The 18,631-nt window shown below is 33.6% G+C and overlaps 1 protein-coding gene across 1 annotated transcript in view; it reads left to right on the forward strand.

Annotated features, from left to right (window-relative positions):
- The window catches only part of Znrf2 (zinc and ring finger 2), a 104,941-nt gene that overhangs the window by 25,281 nt on the left and 61,029 nt on the right, over positions 1-18,631 (forward strand). The window lies entirely within an intron of this gene.

Raw genomic sequence — 18,631 nt, forward strand, 5'->3', positions numbered from 1 at the left:
GTTTATGAAGTTGAAGTAAGATGAGGGTGCAATCTTATGTTTTTCCATATTTATACTAAGCATCATTTATAAGCCAGCCCCCCCCCACCTTGTGGTGCTGTCTTTAATATATCTGTTGATTATACATAGGTATATGTATTTATAATTTTTTCCCTGGTTGCCTGGGGTACCTAGATCACTACTTAAGTGGTTCTGGCAAATTGTGGTTCTATCAGCAGTGGGAGCCTCACCTACCTGGGCCCACCATAGGCTACTAAATGCTGAGAGGGAGAGAGAAGGCAGCAACTGTAAAAGAAGATTGATTACGATGTATGCTTAACTGTGGGAGTATCAGGTTCACCCATTTTAGACCCCTTGGGAATTCTGCCTTTAGGATGCAAAAGCAACAAACTCTTTGGTTGTAGTTCCACATTCTTGTGATTTTCTGCCCCTTTCCTCCTTAATGTCAATCTTGAGTAGATGTTTCTTGAATTTACTTGGGTGATGGTGGTAAGGAGAGGAGTTCACCGTAACACTGAACTTACTGCCCTTTGAGGGCTAAAGGCAAAAGCTTTCTGATACTGTTCCTAAAATAGCCATTTAGGTTTCTATCTGCTACTAGTTTTCTGACCAGGGAATTTGTAACTTTCCTGCCAGCTCATTAATGTTTTTTAAACTTTTTTTTTTTTAATCTCAAATTTTAAATTGTTCCTGCATCAGCATTCTCGATTATTGAATTCAGTAGATTTTGCCAGATTGCTTTCTAGGGAAATGGAAACTGAAGTAGTATTATAGTCCTTTGTGCTTGTCAAATTGGCAGAAAATAAAGTAATAACACACCATCCTGGGTGACATGGGTTATAAATGATTTTTTTTTTTTTTTGGTCTTTTTCCATTTTTTTATCGGTACCGGGATCGAACTCACAACTGTCTGCTTGCAAGGCAGGCACTTATGCCGCTGAGCTAAATCCCCAGCCCCGGTTATAAATGATTTTGACACAAACGTAAATTGTTACTACTTTTCTGAGGAAACTAAAAATGTTTCTCAGGCAAAAATTGTCATGATATTGTTGAGGGAGAAGGTAAAGGGAAGTATATTTACAGCAAACACAAGTGGCAAACACATTGTTTTCATTCACTTGAAATGGGACTGGGTAAAGTGAATGTTACCAGTTTATTATGTTGAGGTTATGCATTGGGTTGAATAGTGAGGATAGCTGGATGGGTGGAAGAAACATGTAAGTGTTAGAGAAATCATTAAAAAGTCTGGTTGAGGAAAATATTAAGACTTTCTTCCTTGAGTCCTTGAAAACCCATCAAGATATGGTAGGAAAATATAGGAAATGAAGGGTTAGAATGAATTTACTAAAAAGAACTATGCCAGTGAGATACTGGAACCAGTTTTTTAGGGAAGCAATACATTTGCAGGATTAGGCAAGACAGAGGATAAAAACAACCATGGTTAAAATTCAAGTATATGAATTTACAGTTAAATTTTATAAAAAAAATAACAAGTAACTCAAAACTCATAGCCTAGTTATTTTATTTACAGATGCAAGTTAAGTACCCTTTACCTGAAATGCCTGGGACTGAAGTGCTTTGGAATTTTTTTGATTTTGGAGTATTTACATGTAGGTAATGAGGTGTTTTGAGAATGAAATTGTCTCTAAACACACAGTTCATTTTTCACATAGATTTATATATATATATATATACACACACTGTATTAAAATTATGTGTGAATTTTTATCATGATCTGTCACATGAGGTCAGGTGTGCTGTTTTCCACTTTTGGTATCAGGTTGCACTTAGAAAATTTTGGATTTTGGGGCATTTGGACTTCAGAGTTTGAGATTAGGAATGTTTGATCTGTGTCTGTGTTCTTGACATTGATGTTATCTACTGTATCTATGGTGGGAATACTGTGTAACTTTGTTACTATACATCTTTTCCAACTCTGTACAGTGAAGACACATTGACAGCTTGCAGTCACTTGTAATTATTTATACCATCCAAGTCAACAATATTACTATCTTTTTCCCTTGAGAACACTGTTAAAACATCTTCCAGAAAACTGCTTGATATACCGTTTTACTGGTTAGGTACTAACTGTATTTTATTACTATAAAGATACTTATTTTGTGAATTTTTGGAAATTTATTATGTAAAATTTAATTGTTCTAGGAAAATGGCAAACTATGCTGGTTTTGCTAGAATTTTTAAAAAATATTTTCAGGACCATGGATTTAGCTCAGTGGTATAAGCGCCTGCCTGGCAAGTGCAGGGTCGTGAGTTCAGTCCCTGGTATAAAAACAAACAAACAAACAAAATTTCAGTTTATGGAAAGATGTGCTTTGTTTTATTTAGCTTTTACACAGTGTTTTTGCCAGTTTGTTTTCTAGTCTTAAAACAAATAACCACATACACTTTATTGTAAGCAGTTTCAATTCTTGAATTCATTGTAGCAAGAAGGAACAGATTTTTCATTTTTTTCATGCAGACATGTTTTGTGCATTATTTAATTTTCATAGTAGTGTAATGGATGAGATTTACCGGTTAGTACCAATTATTTCTCTAGTATTTTAATTAGGACTAGGATTGTACTTTTTTCCCAGTAAAATGGTATTTAATACTTTCCTGTTTGTATATTTAGTGTCTTTATATTCTGGTACTCTAGAAAATCAGTAATTTTATAAAACTTTTGACTCTCACTACATTTATTGGTTATATATTTGTAGCACTTAAAGCAATGAACATAAAACTGAGATACTGAAAATATTCTAAATTCCTTATCACTTAATACTGTCTGTTTAGTAGAGTGGTTAAATTTTTGGATCTGTAGTTAGGCATTTGTGACTTCTCGGTATTAAAGTAATGATAGTGATAATACTTGTCTTGTGATTTTGAAGGTTAGATAAAATACTGTAGCATTTAGTGAAATTTGTTGTTCATCGTATTCTTCAAATATGACCTAATCTTTATCAAAATAGTAACTTCTATTGCCAGTTTCCTTAAATAATATGTATGAAAGCTAATAAGTAAAAGATGATACAAAATATTTAATAAAAACATTGAAAAAAGTAAAAGTTATATTATGGCATATGAAGTGTTGTACATATGAGTATTGAGAGATTAAGTATTGCTGCCTTTCACCTTTTTCAGGGTAATGGCTAAGAATCAATCATATCCACAAAAACAAACAAAAGGAGCGTTAATTTTACTCAGAATTCTAAGCAGGTAGTTACATTAAGTACATTACAGATAGAAATGATTTTCCTACAATAGTAAGTCCAGTTGCTGTAGAATTTAGTTAATAAAGGAATTCTTGCAATTTCAGGCATTCTCTACTTTTGGAATAGTTGATTTTTAGAACAGTGGTTAAGTAGCTTATTTCTAAATAATAAAGCAAAATAAAAGGCAAGAGGGAACATTGATAATCCACCTCTCAATAGTACTAGAAGTTGGCTGCCTAACTTTATGTTTCATATTTATTTGCTACTTTATTTTAGGTGTTTAGATTTGAAATTGTGTTGCTGCTTTTTATCTTTAGTATTGATTGGGTTTTCCCTCTTTTTTCTACTGTGCTACCTCTATTCCTTCTGGAACCAGTAGTTTAATGGTAAGTATTTAAAATAAGATTTACAAAGTTTTTGACCTAGTGAGGATTTTTTTACCCTCACCTATCTTGGTGAAAACTTTGTAGACTTCAGATGGTCTCTGTGGTTTTCCCAGGTTTTCATTGTTGCCTTGTTTGTGTGTAGACTGATAAAGTTTTAGTTTTGAGGTACTCCTGTCCTTGCATGCTGTGTCAAATGGCATTCATTGTTTGTGTGCTTCATAGTGATGTTTTTCTTGCAGTTTGCACCTTTTCCCCCCCTTTCTGCTATTTTTGTTTTGGGGAGGGCAATTGTGGTGAAGAGAAAATCCTTTCTTCCCCGCACTACTTTCGTTTTCACTATAGCATTTGTAATCATTCCACATTTTGCCAGCTAGATTTCTGTAAGGTGTTTGTTTTTACACATTTAAAACATAATTACTAGTATCTTCACTTGAGCAGGATTACAGATTGAGTCTAAATTCACTGAATGATACTTGTACTTATTGACTTTTTTTTTTTTTTTTTTTTGATCTTTTTGAGACAGCATTTCACTATGTAGTTCAGGCTGACTTTGAACTCATTTGGTAGCCTAGGCTGGCTTGGAACTCCGGGATCCTCCTGTGAGTGCTGGGATTACAGGCATGTGCCACCACGCCTGGCTCTATCCATTGACTCTTACCTCTGCTAAATTTTTGATCAATTCTGTGTTATGTTATGTCTCATTTCAAGTTTTAAAATACTAGAAGTTTTAAAGCATTTTTTTAAAGTAGAAATTTATTTTTAGGAGTCATTGCAATTATAGCCTCAAACTTTCGTCTTTTTCTTTCTTTCTTTTTTTTTTTTTTTTATCGGTACCAGGGATCGGACTCACGACTGCCTGCATGCAAGGCAGGCGCTTATGCTGCTGAGCTAAATCCCCAGCCCCTAGCCTCAAACTTTCTATTCTACCATCAAATGAAAAATGTCTTTAAAAATCTTTTTGGTAAGCATTCCTGTAATCCCAGCTATTTTGGAGGCTGAAGCAGGAAGATCACTTGGAGTTCAAAACCAGTCTAGACAATATAAATATGTAGCAAGACTGTGTCTAAAAGAAAAGTGAAATATAAGTGAGAAAAACACAAAAACCCCAGAAGAATATAGTTACAAAGTGAATACGGATACAGCTGTAATCTGTGTGCAGAAGTAGAGCATTGTCCCAACCCCAGAAACGTTCCTTTGTCTTTCTGATTACAGACCTTCATCTTGCTCTTAGTCATCTTTATTTTTATAATTGTTTATTTCTGTTATTTATATATATATATATATATATATATATATTTCTAAAGAAATGTTTAATTTTTCCAGCTTGACATAAATAGAATCATACTGTTATGTTGGGTCCTGATGCTTTTCCCCCAGTATTGCTTTATAAGCTGTATTTACATTGTGGATAGTTATGGTCTTTGTTGTTGTAATATGAAGTCTATGTTATTCCCTTCTATGAATGCACCGGAATTTATTCAGCTTAACCATTCTATTATTGGGTTTTTGTTTTCGCTTTTGCTATTAAGAACACTAAATATTTTGTTAACATGTATTCCAGTACCTATATTTACAGATTCCTTTAGGACAGTATTTCTCAGTGTGGTCTTCCACCAGCAGTCCTGATTTTGTCACTTGTGTGAGCTTGCAGGAAATACAGATTCACAGCCCTTACTCTCGATCAGAATCTTTGGAGATGAGGTCCAGGAAACTAAAACAAGCTGTTAGGGTGAATCTTGTACACATTAAAGTTTGAGAACCCTCTTTGGGATAAGTACCTAGAAGTGGAATTGCTGATCATTGATTATGTATACTTTCAGTTTTTTAAATTTTTTTTTTTTTGTCTTTTTCCTTTTTATCGGTACCGGGGATCGAACTCACAACTGCCTGCTTGCAAGGCAGGCGCTTATGCCGCTGAGCTAAATCCCCAGTCCCGTATACCTTCAGTTTTAATATTATCAAATAGTTTATATCAGTTCTTACTTTCTACTTGAGAGTCTGTGGGTCTTTGCTTACTTTGCAATAATTAATGTCCTTAAATTTTACTTTAATGTTGATATTTTAAAATTAGAATTCGAGTATTTTTTGACTGAGTTCTGTATTACATATAGTTGAATTTTGAATTTTCAGGTTAACTTTGGAAAAAAGTTGACTTATATTTGGTAAAGACTTCCTAAAAATATTACTAGAAAAGTTTGCAAATGTACTCGGAAACAGAAATAGTACAGTGAGCTAATAAACTTGATATCTATTTGACAGTTTAGTATATTTTGTCATACTTGTTCCACTGATTTCAGATATCCTGTCTTTTACCCCTGTGTAATTGATCATGCATTTCTAAATTGTATACCATTTTCTTTATGTGATGGCAGTGTGTTCATTACTGAGGGCTTTTAAAAAATTTTAATAGTTGAAAGTAACATGGTAAAATATGTGAAAATGCTAAAATGCTAAGATATGTATTGCTTTATCATTTGGATATTATGAGTGGCAGGTTTTGTATTATAATTTTTAAATATTCTCTGAACTCTTGTAATGAATTTAGTCAGATGATTATAATGACTTTTCTGTTTCAACAACATAGTCGGAAATTATGTTTCTTAAAGTGATTGTTTAGCATAGAAGACATTACTTTAGAGTACTCAGAAATTTATCACTTTTCTGATAAAACTCAATGTGTGATGATGATGTCCTAATCATCAGGGTACATAGCTCAAAGGTACTCTGAATCTTTATTAGAAGCAACTCTTTAGAATCCCAGACAGGTAGTCTTTTTCATCTGCTACCAGCTTGCTTTTGAATCAGACTGTTTGGTATCTTGACTCGGCATGTTCTCATTTCAACTAACAGCAGCAGTATTGAGCACATACTGTTTTATGAATCAAACAGTATTTTTTGAGTGAGTCTAGTAAGTTGGTTATTGTTGGATAAAAATGAAAGTATAACCAGATGTGGTAGCAGATGCCTGTGCTCCCTGTTACTACTCAGAAGGCTGAAGCAGGGTTGCAAGAACTGTATGTGTGAGAGAAGTTACTAATGGGAAGCTGACGTGGTAGGTGGAAAGGGAAAAATTAAAATATGTCAAGTAGTTTTTTGATTGTTTTTGTATTATAGTACTTCAGTTAAATGCTAAACCATGCTGGCAAGGAAATTATAGACATATAGTATGTGACAAATGTTACAACAATAAATGAGGATTAAGTTGGAAGGTAAATTAGAGTTGGGAGGAAGATAGAAGTCTAGTCTGTATAAAGAATAAAAAATGCTTATGTGTATTTTAAGCAGGAAAATGATGAGATCAAATTTGTCTTTTAAAGATAAGAATAAGAATAATTGGAATAATTGAGAATAATTGGAGGGAACAGAAAGAGAAGAGCAGATGCATCTACAAGTTACTGTGGTAGTTCAGGAAAAGATAATAGAATTAAGGGTGGTGGTAGGAAGTTTAGTTTGACAAGACAATTTAGAGATTAAATGTCTACCAGGTGGGCCAGGGCATATCGCTCAGCAGTATAGTACCTGGCTGACAAGCGCAGGTTTGTGAATTTGAATCCCTGGTACCAAAAAAAAAAAAAAAGTCTGCCAGTTTGGTAATGGTTTGCTAATAGTCAGGTGTGGTGACCCGGAAGGAAGCAGTGATAGATAGTACTGGTCTGACCAGATGGCCATCATTGTACCTCCGCCCTGTGAGAGACTAATCTTTTTAGTCGAGTTCACTGATAGCTTAAAAACAAGAATTTTCATCATAACTAGGTTTCCTTGTTCCCCATTTGAAACAAAATTTAGTATTTCGAACAATTCTATGACTTAAAATGCACTAGTGGTATGCAAACTTCTAATAAAGAGCCACACAAAAATATTTTAGGTTTTACAGATCTTTTGATCTGTGTCACTTGTATCTATATTGTGAATAAGTGTGGCTGTACTGCAATAAAAATTTTCTACTGGTCGTATGGGCTTCAATTTTGAATGTCACAAATTTTTTTTTAAACTTTTTTCAGTCATTAAAAAATGTTCTTCATACAAGGATTGTATAAAAACACATAGCTTACTAATCCCTAAATACCTCCAAGTGCCATTTCTTTTAGGTTTTTTTTTTTTTTTTTTGGTACGGGGGATCAAACTCAAGACCGCACGCTTGTAAGGCAGATCCTTATGCTGCTAAACTAAATACCTGGCCCAAGTGCTATTTTCTTTACAAAAAATTTAAGGTAAATAATAAATAGGCCATAAGATACTCTTTTTACTGTCGGAATAACTTAACATTATAGTGCTACATTTTTATTCTCCCATGTGTGAGTTTGAACACCCAAGAGACAAAGATATAACAAGGAACTGCCAGGAAACCCAGTATAGCTAGAAAAATATTTAATGCAGAATGAATTTCTAGAAAAGCATTATTTTAAAGAAGGTAATTAACACATATTGAAGAGTAGTAGTTTCCAGAGGTCAACCCCTATGGGAAAAAAAGTAACCTTTGCAGACAAAATACAAATATATTAATCAAGATGCTAGAGTTGTAGTAGTAGTAGTAGTTTAATGGTAGTAGTTTAATTTCCACTTAGGAGTTGGCTTGCCTTTAAAACTAACCTTGAAAACCATACTCTTTAGTTCTACATTTGACATAAGTCATAAGGATTAAATTTTGTGTGCATTATATTAAACACTGACAGGCATTGAGTTATAGTATTTGTGTGAGAAAATAGTGGGCAAAGTTTTATCTAGGTAAACAGTACTGATTGTGGTTCCCAACTGCTATACTTGGATTTGATTTTCATTGTGATACTAAACTATTAACATATTTAACCTTTTGTTATGGTGATTGTAAAAAAATACTGATGAAAGCAGAAAATACTTTAAAGACACTTAAATTTTAAGCGCTCAGTTGTCAAAGGGGCATTTAAAAAATCTTGTCAAATTTTGTGAGGTACATTTTGCATTTGATTAGGTATCTAAAAACAGTATATTGCTAAGAAATACATTGTCAACAAATAAATTTGTGCTAAATATACAAACTTCTTGTGCATTACTATATTATTTATTGCTGATAAGAATAGTTTATAATGTCAAAACCAAATTTTAGTGGAAAGCAGGAATATTTAGGTCATATTTTTAATATTCTGGCTATTTAAAATTAATTTTGTTTTTATTTTTATTCTCTTTGTAATTAATTTTTATTCTCTTCATATTTCAGATTAGTATACTGATAACATTAGTACATTGAGAACCTTACCTAACTACATTATAGACTTACTTATATAAGTGTAAGATACAATTCAGATGATACAAAGATATTTTAAATACAATTCTAAAAGCTTACCAAATGTAAATCTTTCGCATTCTATGTTCTCACCAGTGTATGTTATCTGTGGCCCAGTAGTTTCAATCTTTAAAATAATTCCAATGAAAATATTTTTTTCTTTTGTTGGCATTATGTAATGAGAAGGGAGATATGGATGTATTACTTTTGTTCTTTCCTGTATCTTTCTATTTTTCCATTCATGTTGTGACAGTTTAGTTTTAACAGTATACCAGTCTTGTGTTTCCTCTTGCTTTTTTACCTTTCAATTTGAACCCTAATGTTTTGTTACTTTGCTTCTTTAAGTAACTATTCTTAGGGAATATTCTTTGTCTCCAATTCCATGTGACAGAATGAATCATTAAGATTTAGTTGATCTGGATGAGTGATAATAGGCCATTACCTTTACAAACAGTGTACACTAAAAGTTTTTCAGATTACTATTAAAAAGTAAGTTCTCAAGAATAAAACATACAGTTTCCCATGTTCCTTGCTTTTTAAGAATGTGTATATTTTAATGATCAGGAAGACTTTATGATTATTTACAATGATGAATGTGTACCTTCGTATCTTCACAGACCTCATTTCCTGTGGCTGAGTAGAATATGAGGCCGTTTAAAAATAATGGTTTTTCACTTCTTTGTTTCCTATTATTTTGTTTTGTGTTTTAGATAAGGTCTCACTAGGTAGTTTAGGCTGGCCTTGAAGTCCAATAGTCCTCCTGCCTCAGCCTCTTGAGTGCTGAGTTTACAAGCATGCAGCACCACACCAGCGAAGGAACCATCTGAAAACTGTGTTCGGATAGACCTTTTTGATAGTTGCATGGGTATAACATTTTTATGTATAACATTATAAATTAAAGTTTGGTACAGAACTTTATAAGATGTCTGGTGAAAGAGCCAAGAGGCCTACAGAGCATGTTAAAATGAGTCTTAGTTCCGAGCGGACTACTGACTAGTTTCACGACTTTTTTACCCTCTTGGTTTTCTTATCTGTTAAAGGAGATTGGAAAAGATGCTCCCTTAGGTGCCATTTGCATTCTTACAAAGTTGAGTTGTGGAGTTAGAGTAATAACTGTGAGTAATTACTGTGAATCAAAAAAGAAGTATCTGTTTTTTGGACTACATTGAAGGTATTGGTGAGTGCACTTAAAGTGTCTGATCCCATAAGTAATTCTCATTTATTTTGGTTTTCATCAGGGACCAAAAGAAGAAAAAAGAAATTACTTTTAAAAAACCTTGTAAATTTTTAGGACGTATTTTAAAAAGCATTGCTATGATGTTTATTGAACAGTTTTTCAGCATGCCTAAACCTGTTTTTAAAAAAACCTTATTTATTTGGATAGCTTTCCCTTTAAATATTTGAATGGTTAGGGGTATGTCAGAACAGTTATGCTAATGGCTTTAGGGCTATATAAAGTGGATCACAATTTTCACTTAAAATTGCATCTTTCTTTTTCTCTCTTCATTCTCTTCAGAAGTGGTAGTTTTCAAGTGATCATATTTGATATAAGAATAAAGTGAAAAAGTATCCCAACTACTTGGGATACAAAAATAATGACTTTGCCTGTTAGAATATGATGGTAATGTAAACTAGTCCAAGAATGTCTGTTTTGAAAATTGGTAGATGCTGATGTTTGTAGGTTCATAGGGATTTCTTTGGGTTATTTATTTAAAATCAGATATTTAGACTGATAATATGCTTATAGAACAGAGTTAAATGAAATATGCTACCTTGTTTTCTATTGTATTCATATTGTTGGAACTTTTACTATCCTGCCAGAGATGTTTGTTCTTTAATAATAAGTAACCTGTTACTTTTAAGCAGTACAGGTTTTACTTAGGTACTTTCCTTTTGGCCTCTTGAACACATTTTCTTAAAGCAGGAGTAAAAAATCATGATAGTTTAGAGACTACATAGCTACTCTTGATGCTTATCCTGCCTGTAATTAGGTTAGTTACTTTATATTTTCTGGAGAAAATTTTCTTAACAGACAATCCTATAGTTGTCAAGCTCTGAGGTCTTAACAGCAAATGAGATACCTGTCTTCACTGTTTAGACTCTGGACCTTTTGTTATACAGTGAGTATTGCTTTTCTGAAACTTCTTTGCTTATAGTTTGACATATTTACCTTTCTTTTTATTGGTATGTTTAAAACAAGTATACTTTTAAGAAGAATTTCAAAGAAAATGCAGTTTATTCCTATGAACAATGTTTAGGGCTCTGCTAGTTGTAGTGATTATGATTACTGGTAGCTAGAATTCTGTCTTTCTTTAATTGTACTACTTAACTCGTAGAAGTCAGGCCAGCTACAAAATCGATTTATGCATCCTTGTAGATACTTAGTGTTGAGTATAGATCTAAATAGATGGGAAAGTTAGATAGACTATAATATATAATGTCTGTCTCAAAATCAATCTTAAGAGATCTATATGAAAGAAATATTAGTGATATATCATGAATATTATCAAGGAGTATAATAGGTATAGAAGGTCATTTTTAATCTTGAGTTCTTTTAAAAGGTTTTACTGAAACAGAAAGACTTGATCTGGGTTTGAAAGAATGGGTGTAGGGGCTGGGGGTTTAGCTCAGCGGCATAAGTGCCTGCCTTGAAAGCAGGCAGTCGTGAGTTCCATCCTCAGTACTGATAAAAAGGAAAAAGACAAAAAAAAAAAAAAAAAAAAGAATGGGTATAAAGTTTTAATAAGAGAAAAACAAAGTGCTTTGATTTAATCAAGTGTACAGGTGTGGCCAGGGATGGCACAGGTGTGGCACAGCACCTCCCTGGCATACATGAGGCCTTGAGTTTGATTCCTGATCAGGAAAGGAAAAAAGTGTACTGGTGTAAAGGGCATGTTCTCTTGGAAAAAAGGATTCAGTGGCTACACGAAGTGATGCTGGAAGGAAGTAAGAAGGAAGAATGCCGTGCATGTGTTTATGGTACTAAATGCATGTATGTGTGATGTAAAAAAAGGACTAAGCCAGAATGCTATGGCAGAATGGTTGGGAGCTGAGTTTTATTACCTGTTACTTCCTTCCACTGAGACCTATAGTCTCTTTAAGTAAGCATTCTAACCAAGAGAGTTTGTATGTAGGTTCCTTTTACTTGCTATTCTTTAGTTACATTATTGAAGATAGGAATTTGCCACTATCATACCAGAGGAGTTCTGCATGACTTGATGTAGCAAATGGAAGATACCCATTGCAAAAATCTAAATATAGCTGTCTTTAACTTGTCCTATTGTTTGCCATATTCAGTTCATATATACTTATGGAAGCTTTAAACTTGTTGATTTATTTACTGCTAGAAAATTTTAGTCTTACTAAATTATCTGACACCAAGTAGAATAGAGTAAGTTCTGTTGCAGGAACAGTGTAAAGAGCAGTGCAGATTAGGGGAATGTTGGTTTTACCGACTCTGAATAGAGGACATTATTGAGTACAGGACATTATTAACCAGTGGGAAATAAGAGGCTGATGACCTCTGGGGTGGGGGCAGAACATTTGGACTGTTATAAAAGATTAGAGTTAAAGAGTCCAAATCCTTAGCAATCAGTTCTATCTCCACAGCAGCCAGCATAGTACCATACTTGATTATGTTTCTTTTCTTTCTCTCTGGACTCTGGTAGTGTTCAGAGGATGGCTGTTTTAGTAGACTCTTTCTGGTATTTTATTTTGTTTATAACTTTTAGAAATTCTTACAACTAAATGGCATTTAGATAATGTTTGTGGTGATAGAATAATGACTTATATGTAAATCTTATAAGTAAGACCTCGTACTTTTTTTTTTCTCTGTAATTCGCCAACAGCTTCTGATTCTGGAAGCAATTTTTCTATCAATGAAAAAAATTACTTCTGTTTTTCCTGTTTATAGATATATTCACCAGCACAGGTATAGGTTCAGTGTCTTTTTGCTTGTGTTTGGTTTCTAGGAGAAAACAATGTATAAACACTGAGGAAAAGTAGGGTTGGGTCACTAGAAATAAAAGAATCTTTTTGCCTTAGTCATCACCAGTGGAAAAAAGTATTTGGTATTTACATGCACCAGTGCTCCATAGAATTACTTTGATATAGCGCATGTGGATCATCATCATGGGAAGTTGTTTTTTTAATCTGCAGGACTCTTGAATTTTGTTGTTAAAGAATGCCTTGAATATTGAAGGAAATTTCAATAAAGAAAAGCCACTGTTTATTGAATATATACTACATTTCATGCACATTCTATACATTATAGTCTTTAGTCTTCATTGGATTGCCAGTGTGTAAGTAGTATTACCAGTGTTTTACATGGAAGCAGTCAGGCCTGAAAGATTGTAATGCTTTAGCTTAAATAGAAAGAGAATTTGTGCCCAGGTCTTTTGGGATTCAAAAATCCTTATCTTTACTAGATGACTGACTAAAGAAAGAGATAGATATGTAAGTAAATAATCCACATGATGTGATGCAGTGCAGTATTAGAAGTATTGTCAAAGTATGGAAGAAACACAAAGGGAGGGAATGGTTTCCTTTGGCATGGAACATTTAGAGAAAGATTCTGGAGTAAGATGCCAGTTTTGGTGACAGTCTAAGGGTTTTTTAGGATACAAGAGAAGGAGTGGCAGCATTCTTGTTACGACGGTCTTAAGGGTTTTTTAGGGTAGACAAAAAGGAGTGATGACATAGGAGCACAAAGGGATTATGTGTATGTGTTGTGGCATAGTTATATACTTACTTGTGGGTTGGCTCTTCTTAAATTTTTTGTTTTGATTTATCTCTTAGTTGGGTCCTGAGTCTGAATATCTTGAGTTGTGTTTCTTTTCCTTAGAGTTTGGAGTGCTGCACCCCTGCCCAATGTGTCCCAAGTAATTATTCAGTGAAGAATTCCTAGGTCTCCCTACTCCCCTCTTTCCCTATACTGTGCTGTTCAAACCCAGACCACTAGATTTATTGCACAGTTATCTAAGGATTTCCTTTCACCATATTCCTATGAGGCATCTATTTGCTCACTTACAAAATAAGTTTTTCTTCAGAATTTTAATGTTACTTGTCTTCTAGCGTCAAGGTTGTGTGAGTTCTGTTGTAACTGATTTCTAGTTACACAATGATACATAATTTAGTTATCCTTCCTCTTTTTCATTGTAAAATATTAGTGCTTAAAAGGATGTCTAGGAGTCAGTTAATTCATTGAAAGTACTTTAATAAATTCCTGATAAATAGTAAATGTTTATTTTTATAATTTGGCAGCATTAATACCTTATATTAATATTCCAGCTTGCTACATGATTTATTAATTTTCAAGAACTTTCTTGTTCTCTGGTACTATTTTATAGTCTGTTCTTGTTTAATGGATGTGCTATCATCTTCAGTTGTTGTAATAATTGAGGAAATCTGCAGTAGGATTTTAACATACAAGATGGAAACCAAAACAAATAGAAACAAAATCAACTTTTTAAAGAACTCCAAATGAATAGAAATCTTACAATTATAATATTTGGGTGGGCGGAAGGCACTGTTAAAGTTTCCTTTTGTTTCTTTAATGCATTTATAGCTCTATTTTGTGTGAATGTTTAAATTTTTAAAAATATTACAAAAAGATGTTGTTAATCTCTTACTCACCTGCTTCACACTCACTTGGCACTTTATTGGACAGCACTGAAGTCCTCTTTTGTGAGGGTCTTTATGAAAAATACAATGAATGCTGCTGCCAAGTACCACCTGATGGAAGAGCAGACTGGTAAAATCATTGCAGTGTGTCTTCATTCACCTTACCCACTGATCTGGCACCATGGGATTTCTGGCTTTTCCCCAAAATTAAAATAACCACCATAAATCTTCTGAATTGCCTCTAGACACCGAGGCAGCCAGTATAGTGCAACTAAAGACATTTGGGAAAGAAGACTTCAGAACTGCTTCAGACTGGCAAGAATGATGGAATATGTGTTTGAAGTAGAGTCTTTTCAAGGGCAGTTAATGGCAATATGTCTTTTACTGTAATAACTTCTTTTAAAACTTTAAACGTTAGACCGGGGATTTGGCTTAATGGCACAAGCACCTGCATGGCATGTGAAGGGTCGTGAGTTTCGATCTCTAGTACCAAAAATAAAATAAAATTTTAAATGTTTTTTTGACCAAACCTCATATTTCTTTGTTTTGCCATTTCTGTTGTGTGTTGGGGCTTTTTCCAAATGTTCTTATAATTAGGTTCTTAGTATTTGGTAGAAATGTGTGTGTGTGTACACGTGTGTACCATGTTTTCTGTTTGCCATATCAGGGAGTATGTGATGTGAGTTTAACCTTTTTTTTTTTTTTTTTTTTTTTTTTGGTGAGACTAAGTTTGAACATTTAAGGTGATACAAGCCAGTTTTTCCATTGCAAAAGTACTTTTTTCTCTTTGTTAACAAAGTGATGTTAGGTTGATGTTTTTAAAATGTAGATACTATTTTTAGAATGTAATTATTTTAGAATAATTATAGGTACTATTTGTATTCTTTAAAAACTATAACATACTATGTATTTCATTTAGTTTGATTCTCTAATTTGCCCAAAGAACTCCTTTCAAGCTGGCTTCTGTTGCCTTTTTATATGTCCATATTAGGTTTTTTGTTTGTTTGTTTTATTCTTGTTCCGTTTTTGTTTTTTTGCAGTTCTTTCTTTCTTTATTGACATATGTTAGAAAGGTATAATATATAATTGTTACATATCTCCTCAAGCACTTTTTACTTTATAAAGATTTTCCTCATTTTTTTTTTTTTTACAACTCCATACAACCATGGTATAGATGCACCATGGTTAACCAAGTCTCTGTATGTTGTTTGGTCACTTAAATTGTTTACAATATTGTGCAATTTGACACAATGCCCTGGTAAATTACTGTGCATGTTTTTGGTGTTTGGTTTTTTCGTTTTGTTATGTTTTGTTTTATTGTATTGTTGAAGATCGTAACTTTAGGGTAGGTCTTAAAATTGGTTCAAAAGCAAAGTACTTGTGGAGTTTAGTTAGATAATGGCAAATTACCCTTCCATAGAGAATGTAGAATACCTACATGTATTATTTTAAAATGTCCATATTTACTCACCAGCTTTTGAGTTTTTGGCTATCTGGGATGAGAAATGGTAGCTCATGTAGACAAAAGTAAAGCCTGGGAATAGAAAACTGTCCTTATACAAAGAACCACTGGGATTTCTGTTTAACACAGTGAATTAAGCAAAAAAAAAATTTTTTTTCTTTCTTTCCCTTTAAACTTGCTAAAATAAGAATAAAGAAGTACACTAAACTTGAGAGGAAAGTGTTTCTTTGAGTGCTGTGCAGGTAGATCTTGTGCATATTTTTTTTTTTCTTGGTGAAATGTCTGTTTAGAACTTCTGTCCATTTTTTAATGTTATTTGGCTTACTTTGATTAGTTACAAGAGCTCGTTAAATACAGTGTTCATTGGGGCTTAATGTGTTTTACAGATATTTTATCATTTGTCTTTGGAATTTGCTTCTTATATTTTACCATTGTAAATGTGTTTCTGTTGCATGATAGTTAAGAGAAAGGCCCTAAAAAGTTGCCTGGAAACTTTATGTGCAAGTCTAGGGCTTATCAGTAGGCATAATCCTTCATGTTTTATCCTGTTGAACTTTTGATTTAAGAGTACTCCGTTCCTAATGGGTAGAGGTAGAGGCTGTAGAGAGGGCCTTTTCCAGTATGCAGATCTTTATTTCTGTTTTCTTCCCTGCCTACTGTTTTGCCTCATTTCTTCAATCTGAAACTCCTTTGGTTCAGTAAATAGTAAATCTCTTGTTTTATTTAGGCAATAGGGTATATTTATGATAGTAGATTGACTGTATGTTCTGGATTGAGAACCTGGAGATCTGTTTATAGTCCTTCAATTAATCCACTTTTACCTTACCACAACTGTCTTAAGTTGTGGAGCTGTATATTCCTGTGGCCTTTGAGAATTATGTAATGAGGATCACTTTTTTTAAAAACAATTCTTAGGATATCGCTCCTCAAGCTTACTAATTCCTTCATGTGTTTTCTTTTGTTGCTGATGTCTCTGGTTCTTTATCTTATCTTTAAAAATTTTATTCTCATTTTAGTAGGTTTGGGAGCGGAAAGGAGCACATATGAATTAGAAATCCAAGATGGTACTGTGTAAATACTGTTCTTTCTCCATAGCTACTATTCTGTGGGTGAGTCAGTGGCTCTCAAAGAAGCTTTTTAGGTTTAGTCTTCCTTAGTGCTCAGATGGTCCCTGTCAGTAGCTGTAAATGGGTATCTCTCTCCTTTTTAGTGCTGCTTGTCCTCAGTAAAGCAAGGTTTTTTTTTTTTTTTTTTTTTATTACAAGAAAAGATCTGTTATTCTTAAAATCTAATTACTTCTTTGTGGATCTGTCTTTTTCTGGTTGATCAGATTTCATTATGTTTGATATAGTCTGTGTTTTATGATTAGTGTGTGTGTGTGTGTGTGTGTGTGTGTGTGTGTATTTCAGTTTAGGTGAATCTTACTGTGTTAATGAGCTTTTCATCAGTGTGATCAAAATTCCAGACATTCCCACTTTAAAAGTTTATTTGGTTTATGGTTTCAGGGAATTCAGTAGATTGTTGAACTGGCCCCATGGCAGAAAAATGATGACAGGTGGACATAGCAGAGCAAAGCTGCTTAGGGGGGTTGAAGTTGACTGCAAAACTTGCCTTGATTAGGAGCTATTTTCTGTTTGCATTTTGACTTTAGTAGCATGTTGTGACAGAAAGACTACTACATTAGTCATATTTTTGTTTTTATAACGAAATTCACAATACGGGTAACTTTATAAAGAAAAGCTCACAGTTCATCAAAACTGACAGTTCTGGAGGTTCACGAGCATGACACTAGCATCAATCTGGCTGTGGCCTGGTTAGTAGCACTACAGTGACAGGAGCATGTGTAGAGTCAAAAGATCAGATTCCCAGACAGGAAGCCAGAGAAGAGATCAGGCTCAGAATTTTTTTTTAGATAATTTTTAAAATTATTACTTTTTTTTTTTATCGGTACCGGGGATCAAACTCACGACAGCCTTGCAAGGCAGGTGTTCAGATTCAGAATTTTATAGCTTGCTCTCTTAAAAACTAGAGTCCCATGAGAGATACTTTATCCCTTTAGCTGACCCCCCCCCCCATCTCCCATAGTCCCCACCTCTTAAAGGTCATACCAGCTCACCTCTACTAGATTGGAGATGAAGCTTCCCACTCATAACTCTAGGAGAACAAACAGAAACCATATCCAAACCATAGTAACCAGAATTGTAAACACCAGGAGTCTTAAATTATAGACCTGTTTTTGTTGTTCTGATGGCTTCCACTTCACAAGGCAAATTTTTAAATATTGATTAGGTAGAATGCTTTCTAAGAACTGTGTAGCTATAAAACTTTAAACTTACAGTCTATCATACCAGGTTGAGAAAGGTGATTTTCACAAGAACGGTAATAGCTAGTATTACATAGAATTATATGTATTGGTAAATGTAAAAAATTACAAAAAAGAATGACTGAGCTGTACATTAGGAAGAGATACAGGAGTTTTGTATTGGAGTTTGCCTTTCTTATTCAGACTTGTTTTGATGATGGGATGATCTTCATAAAGTGATTTAAGTCCAAAATTTAGTAACATTTCTTTCCCATTTGAATTGCACATTAAGTACTATAATTCATTACTGTAAGTGTCATTAGGAAGTTCAGAAAGCTTTTGGCCTTCCATGCTTTTTAAAACTCATAATCGGATATTCTGAAGAGT

The sequence above is a fragment of the Cavia porcellus genome, unplaced genomic scaffold (genome assembly GCF_034190915.1).
Source record: "Cavia porcellus strain 051 isolate PalLab524CR breed Dunkin Hartley unplaced genomic scaffold, mCavPor4.1 scaffold_2, whole genome shotgun sequence".
Classification (NCBI taxonomy): Eukaryota; Metazoa; Chordata; class Mammalia; order Rodentia; family Caviidae; genus Cavia; species Cavia porcellus.